Raw genomic sequence first — 20,429 nt, 5'->3', positions numbered from 1 at the left:
ACTTTCATAACAATAATAAGAAAAATACTTTCAATTGTTTATTTTTTGAGATAGTAACATAAATACATAATAATAGAGTAAATTGTACAAAATTCACATGTGGTTTAACGAAATTGTGCAAAATTTTTCGTACTTCTAAAACTACGTCAAACTTCCTCGTTGTTTCATAAATTTTGCGTCTAACTCCCTCGGCGGTTCTTATTTAACGGTATTTGACATAAATGCGCTCAAATTACGAATAAATTTTATAATTTCAATTTCTAAACCCCTAAAATTACAAAAATATTTATTTTTTTTATATTTAGCCTAAAATAGGAGAGTTGACGCAATTTTATAAAAATACATATAGATTTTGTACAATTTAGACTACAAAATAATAATAATAATAATAATAATAATAATAAATGAATGGGCTAAATGGATGATGGATTGGGTGATGAGTAGGACAAGTTGCCGGGAGGATAACTACACATGGCAACAAAAGACACTATGATTAGTCATCCCCAGCAAAGAAATTATAACGATAGTGTCTTTCCCTTATAATTTTGAATTAAAATTAATATTACTCGTTTTTAATAAACATATGCTCCATAATTTGTTTTATAAAATTATATATAAAATATTATTTAAATAAAAATTTAAATTAACATAAAATTTTAATTAATTTCAAATTACAATATATTTTTTTTAAAAAAATTTTTTATGTCATTCATTTTTTTATTCTATATCATGCTTCTTTTCCTTCTCCTTCACCAAAAAACATACATATATATATTAATATTTCTATAAAAGAATATTTTCCTTTATTTTTAAATTAAATTAAATATATTAATATTTATATTATTATGTTGAAATTAAAATTTTAATAATATAAAAATATAATAATAAGGAAACAAATAAAAAAAGAGAGTGCTCTTGGATTTTTGTGTAGAGAAACTATAAAAATTTTGGATTTATTTATTTAGTATTTTGATTTGATATATTTTTTATATGAAGTATAAAAAATTATATTACTAATATAAAAAATAATATTTTTTTTTATTGAATATTGACTTGAGAAAATAAAATATATTAAAAATAATATCAAATAAAAAGTTATTAGACAAACAAACCCCTATTTTTCTCCCCAGAGTCTACGGATTTGTTTTTGGATATCCTCGAAAAAACCTCATACTAGTGGAATTATTTGAGACTTATAAAGTGTGTAATTTTTTTTACCACTTCCAATGTGGGACTTGGGTTTCGTATTCAACTCAATTAAGATTGTAGTTTTGGGGCGGAGTGAGTATTTATTATATTTTTACATTAAATTATTATTATTACTGTATAGTTTTTATTACCGGAAAAAAAAAATGAAGTAAAAAAGTAATTTTTTATTACAAAATGGCTGACGCAAAGGTTTTGGATGACCTTAAGCTCATTGCACAGTGGCATGACTATATATTTATTTATTTATTATTTAAAAAAAAAAAGCGTATTGTTGCGTGATTGTTTTTGACAAGAGAAAGTAAATAATTAGAGAGGTTATAGAGGGAGTTTTTTTTAAAAAAAAAAAAAATAAAAAATACTAGAATATATTTTTTTTTAAAATTAATATAGTATACAGATTTATTATTTTTATATTATTTATATAATACTCTGTATTTTACATTAAAAAAAAAACTCTTTAAATCAAAATAAACAAACAAACAAACCCCATGCTTATTTTAAAGGTTATTTATTCCATATTTAAGTTTGTATAGTATTTTATAGATAAAATAATATAATTTTCTTTTAAATTTATAACCTTTTGATTATAAATCTATTCGCTTCTCTCACTCTATATTGATAACATCGAAATCCAAGTTCATTTTTTGTTTACCCAATTTATTTTTTAACACGATTTCTAATATATATATATATATATATATATTTTATCTCTTTGCAAAAATCAATAGTCATATTTTGAACAAGGTTTTTTATATTTCACGTCAAAAAATTTTTCAAATCAAATACTAAACAAACAAACTCATTTAGCTACACGTTGATTAAATTGATATTTTTACACTTGAGTTTATTTAATATATATAGATATATAGAATAATAAAAATTGATTAAATAAAATAAGTATTTAATATAATAAAAATATGTTGAATGTAACCATTTAAATAGAAATTAAGATCTGAATATAATATTTAAATGAATAACTCTCTCTCTCTCGTGTTAACTTATGCATAATTTATTTATTGTAAATGACAGTCTCTTCGTCCGACAAAATTTGTCCATTCTTTTTATTTTGGTCCTTCATGTATAATTTATCATTTATTTTTTTTGGAAATATAATTATACACTTTGTTCGCATTATAAAGAATTCATTATATATAATTTTTTATTTTAATTAAATTATTTAGTCATATTAATTTTAACCTTAATTTTAATTCATAACTATTTTTACTAATATATTTTTTAGTTACTTACTAATTATGCAATACAAACTCTGTACTTCAACTAAAGTGAACAAATTAGCTGAAATTAAGAGAGTATTATTCACAAGCAATTTATTAGTAATTCTTTAATAAATTTCCTATAATACTCTCACTTTATTTATTTATTTTATTTATTTATTTATTTTACTTTTATATTAAAATAGTATTATTATTTTTGTCTATGAATATTGTTATATAATTAGCTCGGAGTAAGTATATTTTAACATTGATTTATTCTTTTTTAAAAAAAACAAATTATTTATGAACGGTACAAAAACAATTTTGAAAAAATAGAGAATAACTTTAGTTTTGCTAAATAAAGTAATTCTTTTTTTCCAAAACTATAGTTTTTGTTGTGTTTGACACGATATTTAATAAATATTGATATTATATTGTTAGTGGGTAAAAATATATGTAAAAGATTTTTTTGTCCTTTGTGAGTGTATTAGTGTAAAAAATAGTGGCAATTGTTGAATAATAATAAAAAAATAAAAGTAGTTTTAAAATGGTACGATTATTTATGAAAATGAAACTATTATTTTAAGACGAATAAAAACTATAAACAGAACTATTGTATTGAGCCGTAGGATTATATATATGAATGCAAGAGAAGAAATTTATTAGACAGGATTGAATTAAAGGAAGGAAATGATGGATGAAATTTTGTTTTATAATGTGTGCATTCCATTACAATGACAAACTGTGTATTTAATTAATTTTATTTACAGGCATTAGACTGTATGATGTATTGATTAGAAACTAGTCATAACTATGAGGTGATTGGCAAATAGCTTTTTGAAAAATTTTTAGCTTATTGAATAACTTTTAGCTGTTTGACCAGTCAAAAAGCTAATTTAGGTGTTTGGTAAATTAGCTTTTTGGAATAGCTTTTTGGACCAAAAAAGTTAATTTCTGAAAAGCTAACTTACCCAACGTTTTGAAATAACTTTTTCTGTAAAAATATTTTATTCATTATATGCCCTTAAAAATTTATTATGTATTTTACACAAATAAATATATTTTGATTATTTATTAATTATATTAGAATATTTTATTATAATATAGTTTTACTTTTATAAATTTAAAATAATTAATTTTTATATAAAAATTATTTTAATAGTAAAATATATAAATTTATTAAAATCAACATAAAATAGAAAATATAAATATTAATAATTTACTTTTATATTAAAATTACATTATATAAATTTTATACTAAAAATAAATTAAATAAACTAAATTTATTGAAAATTATAAATATAATGAACAAATCGATAACTAACATAATAAATATATACACGAAAAATTTATTATTTTATATTTTACATCATTTTCAATAGAAAAAACTATTTATATATTTTAATAAAATATATTATTTTTTTAAATATAACTGTAATAAAAATAAATACTTTTATAACACTTTTACAATTTTCAATAACTAATAACAAAAAATTTTAAACATTTTAAACTCAAAAGAACATAATTGAATATATTATAAACAAAAATAAAATAAAAATGTCATCAATTGTCATTTTACGTATAAACAGCTAATATCAAACAGTTGTTTTACCAAACATTTTAATACAAATAGCTAATCGAATCAGCTAGTTAAACCAGCTAATTGATTCAGCTAACAGCTAACCGCTATCAGCTAATTGCCAAACACGCCCTATATTTAATAAAATTGAATTATGTGTTGCTTTCAAATGCATTAATATATTACTCTATTTACTCTGTAAGATTTTACCAATGATTTTACTTTTATTTTCTCTTAGAAAATATCAAATCAAATACCTAATTTTAATTTATTCTATTACACTAAAATCTAATTTTACATTCAAAACATCACATCAATACATATTTATATCACATCAAACAACTATTTCAATTCAAAATTTTACTATTCAAAATCAAATCCCAAAACAAAAATCTTACAAGTAAACGCTAGTAAGAATATGTTTTTTTTGGATGCAGAGGTGTAAAAATAATAATAACACGAAAACATCTTGAAAATATGTGTTTGGAAGAATAAATTCGGGTGGCTGTAAGTGAAGCATTGAAACTAAGCATGGCAAAAATTAACCCGAATTGATAACTCGACCTGAATCTGACCTAAAATAATTGAGTTTGGGTTGAGATTTTTGATGCAATTAATAATTGGGTCAAATCCGTTTAACCCATTTAATTAAATGGGTCAGGTTAAGGTCTACATTTTCGACCTGAAAATAACCCGTCTAACCTGTTTAATTAATATTATTTTAAATTTAAATATATTTTTTAAATTTTATCGATACAATTCAATATTTATGGCCAATTTTATAAAAATAAACAATAAAAAATAAAGGATTGTGTTGTGTATTATTATGTAGTGTTTGTTAATTCAATTCTTGAATATCGGTTTCATGATATGAATAAATAATTTTTTGCTTTAATATGTATATATACTATGCATTTAAATTTTTTTTTAGTATAAATTGTAATTTTAAATTTAAATTTAAATATTTTATATTTAAACGGGTTATATGAGTCAATTCAAGTTGACCCGATTAATAAAAGGCCAGGTTAAGGTTGCAAATATCAACCCATTTAATTAAATGGTCAGGTTCAGGTCAAGAGTTTTGTAACTCATTTAAGCTGACCTGAACCTGAACTCGACCCGATTTGATCCGTTTGCCAGCCCTAATTGAAACTGTATTTATTGATTGAAACTGAACGGATAGTAGAAATACTGGAGAAGATATTAGTTGCTGCAGCAGCACTTAAAATCATGAATTTATGTTACTTCTCTTATGTTAAAATCACCTATTATTAAGTGAATGATATTTGTAAGGAAATAATTTAACTTAACTAGAATATGTTAAAATCTATTATTATTATAACTTAGAGTTAAAGAAGATATACGGTAAATATTCGGTAACGTAGAGATGATAGAAAGAACAAATTTATTGTTTTTTTCTGTATAGTGTGTGATAGTAAGTTTAATATTAATGGGCGGAAAATTTGATTAGGTTAAAAAATTTTATTAAGATATTTATGATATGATTTTGTTGGATAAAAGAATTTACTCAAGTTAATTATATGCTTTTTTAGGTGAAAATTAAAGTTTTGAAGTGTGTTTTATACTGTATATGTGAAATATTACTAATAAATATGTCATGAGTGAATTATATATATATATAGTTCATATACATTAAGATTGTTTCCTAACTTAATTGTAGTAAAATTAGAGGATTATAAAACTTTATTAGTAGATACGCATATTTTATTTTATTTTCAATAATTTCAAATACTACTCGAAGATAGATCTGAAGAAGAATCTCCAAAAAATTATTAATACAAAATAGACAATAATGTGTTTCAAAAGTCTTACTTCTGAAAGTAATAATATATTGTATAGATTCATTCTTGGACCATATTACGCTTTGGGTTCCTCGTAAAATAGTACTTTTGCCCCTCAATTTTTTTTTTATTTTTTTATTTATAAATGTTAAACCTTTCGATTTCCCTCATTTCGTTTGAAACGAAATTGAAAGTTTTTGTAAGAGATCTAAGTTATTTATCGATATCTTTTGCAATTGTGGACATCCTAATTTGATTTTTTAAGTTGTTTTAAGTAAACCCAGGTACACCCATTTGATTCAATAGATGGTGTTTTGGTTTGATTGTTTATTTTTTACCATAGGTTGCGCGAAATAGATAGGAGAGTTTTCCCAAATTCTTTGTGTGTTTCTCGCATATTGTATGCATATTTCTCTCTTTTGTAAGAACATTTCTACTTTGTCCAAATGAGCGTGCTTTCTTGTGGGAAAATTGTTTATTTTCATATAATTTTATATCGAAACTATCACCTAGAACATTGCTTACATGTTCGCAATATCATTTATGTGATAAGGCTTAAATATTAATCTTCGATTGAATAATGTATAAATAAGTTAATGAACATGTAATTCGAACATTTAGTACCACTCATTGTTATTTTGCAAAAAAAAAAAAAAATTAATATTGTTTACATAAATAAGGGTTTTTGTTGTGAAATTCAAGTCCTACATTGGAAATTGTGAAGAAAATTACACACTTTATAAGTCCTAAGTGAACTCCACTGGTATGAAACATTTTGGAGAATATTCAAAAACAAATCTGTGCGGATTTAGCCTGTACAGTTTTAAATTACAATAGGTATATAGAACTATAAATAAAATAGGGCAAATTGAAAGTTTATAAGTAAAAATATATAAAATTATAAATAGAGAATTAAAAAGAACAAATATACTGACAAGAAAAATAATTTGTAAATTAAAAATTTTAGAAGAATTAACCTATAAATAAAAATAATAAACAATAAAAAATATATATATATATATTTAAAGAAAGGTACGATGTCCGCATCGTATGATGAAACCAATCAGAATCATTATAATAAAGTGCATTTATGGTAAAGGCCTACATAAAGTTTCTATGAACATTATATATTATTTATTTTTTATGGAAATTTGTGAAATGTCCTCAAGTCTCTTCACTCCAGAAATTGCTCCAACTGTTTATTTCTTTTATTCATAAATAAATAATAATAATAATAATAATAATAATAATAATAATAATAATATTTTCTCTATTATTCAAATTTATTTTTATTTTTTTTATTTAAATTTATTCTTATTTTTTTAATAAAAAATACCATTTTTTTTACCAAAAAAAATAAAAATTTCTATTCTTATATATATATATTTTTTAAACTCATGTTAGGTTAAATGAACACACAATTGAATGACCGAGTGTAATAATCTTGTAATGAAAGGCATAATTAATATCATCGAACTAATTTAACGAAATTCATTTAATGAGTAGCCATAAATTCCTCTTTTGGGTAATTCTTGAAGACTGACAAGTCAATGAAGGCATGTTTAACGTTGCGAAATAATTTAAATATATATTATTATTAATATATGCGGTTTTGACACCTGACTTACCTATTTTGTCCTTGTCTAAATTATCTATTTTGCCCTTGTCCAAATGGCTGAACAACCATTTGTACAGACGATCCATCGATCGTCCACTCAAGCGACCACCATCCAGTCCCTTCAATCCGCTGAATAATCATCCGTACAGACGATTTAATCGATCACCCAATCAAGCGACCAACTGACCGCCCAATCAAGCGACCACCATCCAATCCCTTCAAACGGCTGAACACCCGTCCGTCCAAACGACCGACCAATCAGTCGACCAAACGATTCATTTAATCGCCCCATCAAGCGACCAACCGACCGACCTTTTAAACAACTGAAACGCCGTCTGACCAAACGACCGACCATTCACTCACATGATTAACAGGTCGCCAAATCAGGCGACCGATTACCTGGCCTTCTTCAAATGAGCCTTTAGAAGCCCACTTTTTTTTTGACCAACCTCCATATCGGCCGTCTCATCTTTCTTCCCCCGACTTCCTTTTGTCCGACCTCCGTGTCTGCCATCTTATCTTTCTTCCCCCGACTTCCTTTTGTCCGACCTCCGTATTGGTCGTCTCATATTTCTTCGTCCGACTTTCTTTTGTCAGATTCCGTATCGGCCCTCATCTTTCTTCCCCCATCTTCCTTTTGACCGACCTCTGTATCGGCCGTCTCATCTTAATCACAGGTTTCTCCTAAAAAGACCCATTTCTTAATAACATTTGGGCCATTTGGATTATATTAAGACCCATTTAGGATCCCACTGCCATTAACAGGCCCATTGACCGTCTGGACGAATGGTTGTTCAGCCATTTGAAGGGACCGGATGGTGGTCGTTTGATTAGGCGACGAATGAAACGTTTGAGGGGACTGGATGGTGGTCGCTTGATTGGGCGATCAATGAATCGTCTGGACGAATGGTTGTTCGGCCGTTTGAAGGGACCGGATGGTGGTCGCTTGATTGGGCGACCAATGAATCATCTGAACGAATGAATGGTTGTTCAGCCGAGTGAAGAGACTAGATGGTAGTCGCTTGATTGGGCGATCAATGAATCGTCTGAACGAATGAATGGTTGTTCAGCCGAGTGAAGAGACTAGATGGTGGTCGCTTGATTGGGCGACCAATAAATCGTCTGGACGAATGGTTGTTCAGCCGATTGAAGGGACCAGATGATGGTCGTTTGATTGGGCGACCAATGAGTCGTTTGGTCTAGCGACCAGTTAGTATCTCAGACATTTTATTTTATCAAATTTGAAGATAATTTTCTATTTTCAAATTTTATTTTTTATTGTTGAAAATCGACATCAACATTTACATTAAAAAAATTAAAGTTTTTTAAATTGGTTGGTTGCACAGTTATAAAAAAAAACTATTTATATAATTCATTCTCTTTATTTCTCTCTTTTTTTTTTCAATCCCACCAATAGGTCAGTCACTTTCTTTTTATTTCAAAATATCTATATTCATATTATTTATTTATTTAAACTTATATATTCATATTCATATAATATAGTAATTTTAAAAATTTTATTAAAAATTAGAAATATATTAATAAATAAATTTCAAATTATATTATATTATACTTTTTTTTCCTGTATTATTTTTTTTTTAAAAAAAAATTGTCTACAAAATGATATATATTTCAAATTTGAATATGAATATATAAATTTAAATAAATAAAGAATATAAATATAAATATTTTGAAATAAAAATGAAGTGGTTGAGGGAATTGGTCGGTTACCACTTGAGACTGGCCCAAATTCGGATGTCTTCTATTTCTATAAGATCAACCATCCAGTCGGACTAAATTTTTTTTTTGTTTTGTGTGCCCAACAAATTCGAAAACCCCTGCATTAGTTTCAAATGCATTTTTTTAATATATCATAGATTTAAACTATTATAACTAAATTATTATATTAAAGTAAATTTTACGATCTACAAAATGATTTCCATATCAATATATTTTCTACAACTAAATCACTACAAATTAACTAATGGAATTGGAAAAACACAAACCTCAACAACACCCAATATCCCAGTATAACTGACAACAGTGGTGGTCATTTGATTGGGCGACCAATTAATCATTTGAAGGGACTGGATGGTGGTCGCTTGATTGGGCGGCCAATGAATCGTCTGGACGAATGGTTGTTCAGCCGTTTGAAGGAACCGGATGATGGTCGCTTGATTGGGCAACCAATGAATCGTCTGAACGAATAAATGGTTGTTCAGCCGAGTGAAGAGACTAGATGGTGGTCGCTTGATTGAGCGACCAACTGACCGCCCGCCCCCTCAAGCGACTGAACTACTGTTTGACCAAATGACCAGCCAACCGATCAGGCGATTAACAGGCCGCCTAATTAAACGACCAATTAATAGACCTTTCTTTTTGCCCGACCTCCTTTTGACCGACCACCATATCGGCTGTCTCATCTTTCTTCGCCCGACTTCCGCTTTTGACCGACCTCCGTATCGGCCGTCTCATCTTTTTTCGCCCGACTTCTCCTTTTGACCGACCTCCGTATCAGCCGTCTCATATTTCTTCGCCCGACTTCCTCTTTTGACCGACCTCCGTATCGGCCGTCCCATCTTTCTTTGCCCGACTTCCTCTTTTGACCGACCTCCGTATCGGCCGTCGCATATTTCTTCGCCCGACTTCCTCTTTTGACCGACCTCCGTATCGGCAGTGTCATCTTTCTTCGTCCGAATTCCTCTTTTGACCGACCTCCGTATCGGCCGTCTCATCCTTCTTCGCCCGACTTCCTCTTTAAACCGACCTCCGTATCAGCCGTCTCATCTTTCTTCACCCGACTTCCTCTTTTGACCGACCTCTGTAAAGACCCTGCTACCATTATCAGGCCAATTGGACTATATATCAATCCAATTTATAAGGCCATTCTCAAGAAACCCTATACATTGTTTTTTCCTTACATAACAATTATATTGCACCAGCGCGGCGTAGCACGCTGCGGGTACTAGTATATATATCATGACTTTATTTTAACATAAATATTACTTCCCCCATCTCACATACCATGTTCAAGTTGCCGTTTCTGTCCATCTCACATTCTATGTCACTTTCCTTTTTTGAAAAATAATTATACACTTTAATCTCATTTTAAATTTTTTAATATATTTTTTTAATTTTAATTAAACTAATTAGTTATTTTAATCTTAATTTATAATTATTTATATTATAAGATAATTATTTTCACTAATATATTTTTAATTATCTACTAATTACATCCCTCGTAAAATACTGTATCTACAATATAGCAGACACGTACGTGGGACGGAGGGACTATATTAATGTATAACATCCTTGATTTAATAAAATACATGCTCGCATATCAAACAGTATGACAATCTTTTTTCTTTCAAATAAATTATCATACCTACGAAGAGATTTATGGTTTTTTAAAAAATAAAAATATAAATAAAAATAATTGGGTGTATTCCTTTATAATACTCACACAAAGGTGTGAGTTGAATGCTATGTTAATTATACACAGAATGGAGATTTTGTGTAGATTTTTTAATATTATAATATGCAATAAATTAAATATTTCATCCGTTCGACATAATTTCTTCATATTTTTTATTTTCATCTGTTCCACGTAATTTGTCCTTTCTTTTTTTGAAAATATAATTATACACTTTAATCACATTTTAAATTTTAAATTTTATAATTTTTAAAATGTTAATTAAACTATTTAGTTATTTTAATCTTAATTTATAATTAATTTTACTAATATACTTTTTAATTATTTACTAATTATACTTTACCTAAATTATCGTGTCTACAGTAACACATCCAAATTACATGGGACGGAGAGTATATAAGATTATGTTCAAAGCATTTGAGTATCACAAGCGTTTGGATTAGAATTTATTCTTATTTGTAATGTAAAAAAAAATCACAATTGTAATGGTCCTTAATTTGTTTTTGCTTAAGATCCCCTAGATGATATGTTCCTTTTGTATCTACATATATATTACTATTTAAATAATCAGAACGCAGAAACTGTGCTGAAGCACTTAAAAATCTAATTACATGATTTAGTTTATTAAATAATATAATTAATATAATTATACAAATTAAAATATAAGTGTTCAGCATTGTGCTGAAAATTCATTTTCAGCTTGATCCAATCTGTTAAATAATTATGTTGTTTTAGCAAAACATGTTTAATGAGTATTAACTATGTATTATTTATATTTATACATTTTCTCGGTCTCAACTCAAAGTAATTTTTTTTATTATTTTCGTCAATCTCAGTCAAAAGTATTTTATTTTCTAATTTAATAAAAAGTAATCATACAATAATATCAAAATACTCATAATTTTTATCTAAATTAGCATAAAATTACATATACAATTAATTTATACATAAAATCAAATAGCAAAAACATCACAAACTTCTTATGCACATCCATTAACCAATAAAATATTGTATTAAAGTGGAACTGATGGAGTATTTTGCATTGTTTATATATGTTATTGTAAAATTATAAATTTATAATGAAATTACAATTTTTACTATTAATTATTGATTATCATTGGGATAAAAAGGTAATTCATTTATTTGTGGACAATTAGCATTGTGAAATAATTTAGGAACATTAAACTAATTGTATTCTCAAAGCATAGATAATTAATGCAAATTCAAATCACCATTATTAGTGCATTTAATTTTTTTCAACACTGATGGCGACTTTGGCATTATTATTATTATTATTATTATTATTATTATTATTAGGTTAAATTGCACAAAATCCACATGTGATTTTACGAAATTGCACGAAATTTTCCGTACTTTTAAAATTGCGTCAAACTTTCTTGTGGTTTCATAAACTCTACGTCTAACCCATCGACCCTTCTTATTTAACGTTGTTTGATCTGCACGAGCACAAAATGCGAATAAGTTTCAAAATCTTCATTTCTAAACCCTTAAAATTACGAATATAGTCATTATTCTTATTATTTGACCTTAAAAAAACAGTAAATATACTAAATAAGATAGTTATTTTTATCTGATTTTAAAAGTGTTTTTTTTACTGTTCTTTTAAGACTAAATATAAGATAAATGAATATACGTATAACTTTAGGAGTTTATAAATGAGTATTCTGAAATTCATTCGCAGTTTGAGCACTTATAAGTAAAAAACAGATAAATAAGGATGACCAAGGGGAGTTAGATGCAGAGTTTATGAAACTGCGAGTGAGTTTGACGCAATTTTAAAAGTACGGAGAATTTTGCGCAATTTTGTAAAACTACGAGTAAATTTTATGCAATTTAATCTTATTATTATTATTATTATTATTTTTCACTCTGGTTTTTTTTACAAAGACAAAATTGGGATGAAATAATCCGATTACGGTAGGTATGCTATTTAAGGTGTTGTTAAATAAAATGGGGCCTTTTGTATATATACATTTAAATAAAATCAAATCAAAGAGAAATTAATATATAATTGCCACATACTCTAGAAAAGAACATTTCTGGAAAATCATGTCTGTTTGTTACTTCAGATTTGTCCAAAGCCATCTCTTATCTTTCTTTAGTATTGTCAATGGCCCCATTTTACCTTTATTATTATTATTATTATTACATTAAAAAAAAAATTAAAACCTTAATTAACTTATCGAGTGTCGTTTTTTTTTTTTTTTTTTTTTTTGGGAACTTAATTTGGAGTGAGAAAAAATGTATACAAATAATATTAACAAAAACTATATGCATAAAACTATAACCTGCACTCACATCATTATTCATCAAGACAAATAAGATTCCGAATTGGAGACTGATGATCGGACAGAAAAAACGATAATAAAAAACTAAGAGTTTCTTTTCTTTTTCAGCAATAAGTATGAATCTTTTCTATATTTATTTATATTTTCAATATAACATAAATTATAGATAATTAAGTTTAAATATAAATTTTGTAATTGAAATTTAATTTATAATTTGCATTATTTAAGTTTGATCTACCAACAAAATCTCTTACCATTTTATTTTCAATAGTGAAATTTTAATTTGATCTACGTTTTGTTCATGAGTATGCAAATTTTAAAAGCAGTGCCCACCACAACTACGTACTTCATATTGCGAAAAAGGTTCAAAATAGCTTTCTATACCCAATACAAAATTTAAATAAAACAACTTTACTTTTTTCGAATATAAATCAAGTATCAAAATTATATAAAACACAAAATACCAAAAAAGAAAAAAATATGTATACTAGATGTTAAAATATATATTGTTTTTGAAAAAAAAAAAACAAAAAAAAATCGTTTTAATATAGATAGAAAATTTTACGAAAATAAAATCAGTACACCCTTTATTTTTTGGGCTTGAGTTGACCCGGGCTTAGTTCTTAGAACGGTTGTGTATGTACATATTGAATTGAAGTGAATATTGCAATATTTGATTTGTAGTTATGATAAAATTATTTAACTATTCGATTTGATATTTGATTCAATTAAATTTTAGTTAAGATTCTATTTGATTATAGTTTTAAATATATTTATAACAATAATATTTGAATATTTGATTAAAAATTTAATTTATTTTTTCCCTATTTGATTCGATTTGTAGCTATTTGATTATAAAATCTATAATTGTATTTTTCAAAAAATAATATCAAGAAGATTTCATAAAAAATACAAGCATATACTTGTCATGGTCTTATATATATATATATATATATATCACTACAAAAAAAAAATATTATATTTGTAACGGAATTCCGTCACTAAAGATCAATAATTCCATCATTAATTCCGTCTCTAATATCATTAGTAACGGAAAAAGTGAATTTAAAGACGAAAAATCTCGTTACAGAAATGATATTTTTTTGTAGTGTATATATATATAATATTATATTAGCAATACTTTCTTCGTCCGTCTCTAGAAGAGTCATATTTATATTTTGTGTCATCGTATTTTTAATATTAAAAGATCTTTATATTTATATAATTTTTTGTAGAAATATATTTCTATTAGTATTATAAAACACTAATGCAAGTAGTTTTGCAATTTTTTTTTTAATTTGTACTATATTTTTTGATATAATAATTAATATTTCAATATCAATATGTAAAAAAAAAAGTAAATGAGACATTGGAACCGAATGGAAATAATATATACGAGGGTGTATGTTTTAACTAACATTTGCAAACTGGCATTTGGTTGGCTGGCAGTGGACGAAATATCCTTCTCCAACTTCAAATCACTTCACTTCATTAATAATTGAGCAATTAATTAATTAGTTAATTAACGATGCCTCTCTTTCTCTCTCTTTCTTTTTCTCTCTCTATGTGGAATTGGCAATAAAGAAAAGAGTAATTGGGTATGTTTTTTGAAATAAGTTTGGGAAAATTTTGGTGATATTATTAAAATAATGTATAATAAAATATTTTGTTAAAAAAAATACTCTATCCGTCGTTCAAATCTATTATCACTTTCCTTGTTTGGTTGTCATCCAAATTTATTTCCCTTTTTTTTTAAGAAAAAATACTATTTTTCTTTACCAAAAAAAGTAAAAATTTCTATTCTTATATATATTTTTTAAAATCCGATCAAATGAGCACAAAATTGGATTACGAAAGGAGTACAAAATTTAAATAATAAAAACTTGAGGTTTAAAAATTAAAGAAACAAACCATTAATTTTATAGTACATGTAGAAGCACAGCCTCAAACTGAGAGTCTATTTGACTGCAAATGCAAATGCACTTTTTCCGACATCAATCAATCAATCAATAATCTAGAAAAAAATTATGCCCCCATTTTTTATATTCCTTCGGTCTTGTCACTGTGTATCTATTTATTTTTTTTTACGCAATTTTAAAAATATTAGTATTATATTGGGATATAATAAAAATAAAGTAGAAATTACTAAAATAATCTTATTAGTATTGTATGATATAAATATAATGATATTTGTGTAATATATTGTAAATTGTAAAGGTATTTGTAATGTTAGTTAGACAATATAGTTACTAAAAAATGAAATTAATAAAGACTAAAATAGAAAAATGTATAGTTTGTTATGAGACGGAGGGAATATAGTACTCTCTCCGTCTCAGATACGGTGTCCCGTTTACTACAAACATGAAAATTTAGGAGAAGTGTAATTAGTAAATAATTAAAATGTATCAGTGAAAATAATTACTATTTAATAAAAATACTTTTAAATTAACATTAAAATAACTAATTAATATAATTCAAATCTAAAAAAATTAAATTAAAATTTTTTAAATGAGATTATAGTGTATAATACTTTTCCAAAAACAGAAAATGACAGAATAAGTGGGACAAACGAAAATAAAAAAATGGATACGGTAAGTGAGACGGAGGGAGTATATCGCACTTGACTGTTCTCGGATGCGTTTGGAGATGATGTATTATGATACTTAAAATCAAAATGGTAAGTATTATCAAGAATAAAGTATACAGTGTGTGTTCATTCAATAAGATTTTTTTTTCATTTTTTTTTATACTAGTATCTTTTTCAATTTATACGATTATAAAAAGATAATATATATTGTCTCATACAGTGTAATATTTAATTTTCAGCACAATAATTTAGACAATAGTGTTAAATACTCCATCCGTCCAACTCCAAAGGGTAATAGATTAAAAAATAATACTCAATTCGTCCCACATAATTTTTTTTCTATTTTTTATTTTCATTCATCCTACATAATTTTTTATTTTTTTTTTTAGATATATAATTATATACTTTAATCATATTTTAAATTTTAAATATTATAATTTTTTTAAAAATCTTAATTAAACCATTTTGTTGTCTTAATCTTAGTCTATACTTATTTTTACTAATATATTTTTTAATTTCTTACTATACAACATATGAGTGTTGATAAAAATACAGTATTTCATATTTGTTCACTGTGTGTTTGTTCGAGGGTTTGTATTTTGAGTTGGGATTTGAATAGTAAAAATTTTGAATTTGAATAGTTGTACGATGTGATATAAATAGGTATTGATGTGATGTTTTGAATGTAAAATTGATTTTTAGTATAATATAAAAAATAAAAAATAGGTGTTTGATTTGTTTTTTTTTTCAGGAAAAAAAATGGGATGAATAATGTATTTAAAATTCAATCCTCCAAACAAATACACCCTTAGTGTTTTTAGGTAGTACAATTTCTTATAAATATTAATAAAAAATATAATATACATATATTAACACAATATATAATATATACTTGTTATATAAATCTATATTTTTTAACTATAATAAAAAATATTATTGCCTTTTTAAAATAAAATAATAGTATAATTTTTTTACTATAAAAATTAAAAACTATACTCTCTCCGTCCCATTTAGTTTGTCCATTCGTCGTGAAAAATATAATTATATTTATAATTTTTTTAATTAAACTATTTGTCATCTTAATTTTAATTTTAATCTATAATTATTTTTATTAAATTATAATTATTTTCACTAATATACTCTTTAATTACTTATTAATTACACAACATCTAAAATTTCGTACCTAAATTAAATAAGACAATTTAGCCAAGATGGAAAGAGAGAGAACATTAAAATTACTATTAGGATAAAAAAATAAAATAAAGCAAATAGTAAATAAAATTAAACTCTAAAAAGACATAAGCAAGCATTATCCTCTTCTTGGTACGTTCACATCAATGAAATGAAGCTTCTTTTTTTTTTTTTTTTCTTTTTTTTAAAGTTTGGGTATTATCATTATCATTATCATTATCATTATTTGACAACAAATTAAGTAATCATGTGCGTATGTAACTTTCTCCTTATTATCATCAAACGGTTCCATCTGGTACGTACAGTGTGCTGCTGTACGGTCGAGATTGTACCATATAGCTCTCTGCATTTCGGGACCGATTTTGATGTTTATTCATTTTCAATTTATTAAATATCGTATTATTTTTTATTTTTTTTTTAGTAAATGTATTATTTGTTTAACATTACAAATATCTTTACAATTTACAATATATTACACAAATATCATTACTTTTATATCACACATACTAACAAGGTTATTTTAGTCATTTCTGTTTTATTCCTACTATATCCCAATATAATACTAATATTTCTAAAACTACTTGCAAAAAGCAAATAGATACTTATTTTTGGGACTGAAGGAGTATCATTCATCTCAGAATAGATTAATCAACTTATATAAGAAATAGGAAGAATGATTCGAAACTAATTGTAATTATAATATATAGTGACCATATAATTTAAAAAATGAAAGCCATCTTATACATAGACTACAGAGAAACACAACATTGTACAAATTATAATGCTATTACTCGCGTGCGGTCCACAGCAGGAGCATGATCAACAATTGCTCAGGACCCCTATTAATTAATAAATGATCCATATTTTAAAAAAAATATTATCTACTATTATTATTAAATTTTAAAATTAAAATTTAATTTTTAGTTTATATGTTTTTTTCATAGTTATTCAATTTAATATAATTCTAACCATATATTTTTTTTTATATATCATTCTTTCTAACTACGGTTTCACCTTATCTTTTCAAATTTTATTGTTGTCTAAATTTCTTTATGTTGATATGCCTTGAATCTAGGGATATGATTTGGATATTAGGTATTATATTCTAGAGATATGATTTGGATATTAGATAATATATAATTTAGATATAATATCCAAATCATATCTCTAGGATATAATTGTTAGAATAGGAATACATGTCTATTTATAACATAAGTCTATGTCAATAATATCCAAATCATATATCTAAATCTAGCATATAATATCTAATATCCAAATCATATCTCTAGGATATAATACTTAATATAATATCCAAATCATATCCCTAAATTCAAGGCATATCAATAAATCACTTCTTGACTTGAATCCCACTCCAGATGCATCATTACAATGCCAGATGAACAGACTCCTCTATTCTGCCTCAAATTTGCTTATCCTCGGACAACTACCAAGATGCATCATTACAATCTCAGATGAACAAGTGGCAAACTAGCTTCAAGACATCTCTACCTTGACTTGAATCCCACTTCCAGATGCATCATTACAATGCCAGATAAACAAGTGACAAACTAGCTTCAAGACATCTACATCTTGACTTGAATCTCACTTCCACATGCATCATTACGATGTCAGATGAATAAGTGGCAAACTAGCTTCAAGGCATCTCCACATTGACTTGAATCCCACTTCCAGATGCATCATTACGATGCCAGATGACAGATTTCTCCATTCTGCTTTAGATTTGCCCCTCAGTTTTCCAGATAGCGGCGCCCACAAACCCTGTTGCTTCAGCAAAGATCGCATCTTGATCTGCCATAAGCCAAAACTATTCATCCCGGTGAATTTGTCAATCTTTACGTTGAAAGCAGACATTGTTGATCGACTTACGAAACCCTAACAGTGCGGAAATAAACAAAACCCTGATCGAAACGACCAGACTCTGATACCAGTTTGTTGTGACGGATTAGGGTTAATGATCGAATAACAAACAAAAAACGTAAATAAGACATATTTACGTGGTTCATAAAAAACGAGTTGGCTACCTCCATAGACAGAGTCGGAGAACAAATTTTATTGCCATAAGGCCAGGCCATGCGGCTAAGCGGCTCAAATCCTGCAATAAAATCTATTCTCCGTTTCTGTCCATGGAGCTAGTCAACTCGTTTTTGGTGAACCACGTAAATCTGTGTCTTATTTACGTTTTCTATTTGTTATTCGATCATTAACCCTAATCCGACACAACACTTTACCTCACAGTCGCATTGCGTCCACCAACTCATACCAAACCCGCCTCACATTCTCTTTCAGTCTTTGTTTTTCAAACTTTCGGACATACCATATTTCATCTTCTTTCCTCAAATTGATATTGTCCAGACAGCCACGTTCAACCTCTTGTCAAATCGACGTCAATCAGTGACATTATTTTAAATATATATTTTAATCATATGTTTATAAAGGCCTATAATTTATTTTCGCTCAGAGCCCCAAAAAAGTTCGAGACGGCCCTGGTATAACTACAAAGTAAACGTTGAGTCAAGATTAAAACAATACAACCATCGATATCATCCAAACCGTCTATAGTTGAAAGATGTTGCGCTTCTCGTCGTCTCGTACATTGACTTCTTCAACCAAAATATAGTGATATTAAAGGTCTCTCGTCCCATATAGAACAACAAAACAACTTCACCTATTTTAAATATAGATTGGACTCCATTATTTTTGCATGTTTGAACTTAGACTATATTAAAAGTCAAGATTGAGGTAATTTCTTGATCTATCAATTCTCTTTAAGCTATCGGTGGTGGGTTGAATTCATGTGCAATGCGATGTTCGAATTCTGTGTTATTTGATTTGATTTGACTTTTTTTGTTTGGATTTTCTACCATCTCATTTTTATGCTTTATTTTCCCAAACACCGACAAACAACACAAATTGTAGGAGAAATACAAACAAAAGATTAAAAAAAAAAAAAATCATGGAGAAATTGTGGATAAAGAGCATATAAGAGAATGAGTAATTATAACAAGGTAGATGGAACCCTAATTAAGGTCTAAAAAAAAAAAAAAAAAACAAAAGAATATGTATAGTGGTAGCTCAAGTGTGGCAAAGGTAACCCAAAGATATATCATATCATATCATATCATAAATGGGCTCATGCCCAACCATTAAGGCCCAAGGATGATAGGTCTACTAGCTTTCAACATTCTTCCTTAAACAAAATCTGTCACACATGGTTCGTCTAGTGTAATTTTTTCGTCGGGGCCTGATTTGCAGGAGATTAAGTTCGACCGGGGTTTACCCGTGTGCACTTTCAGATAGCGGCTGCGAGTTCCCACGTCATCAAAAAAATAAAAATAAAAATGAGTTGAAGCAACAAAAGTCTACAAATCGTCTAATTGACATCAACGAGTAATATCTTCTCGGACATAGTAACAATAAAGAGTCCGCTGAACTATTAGTAGAGATCAAAATTAACGGTCTTTTTGAA

The sequence above is a fragment of the Andrographis paniculata genome, unplaced genomic scaffold (assembly GCF_009805555.1).
Source record: "Andrographis paniculata isolate CXL003 unplaced genomic scaffold, ASM980555v1 Contig71END, whole genome shotgun sequence".
Lineage (NCBI taxonomy): Eukaryota > Viridiplantae > Streptophyta > Magnoliopsida > Lamiales > Acanthaceae > Andrographis > Andrographis paniculata.
Note: the sequence above shows the minus strand (reverse complement) of the source record.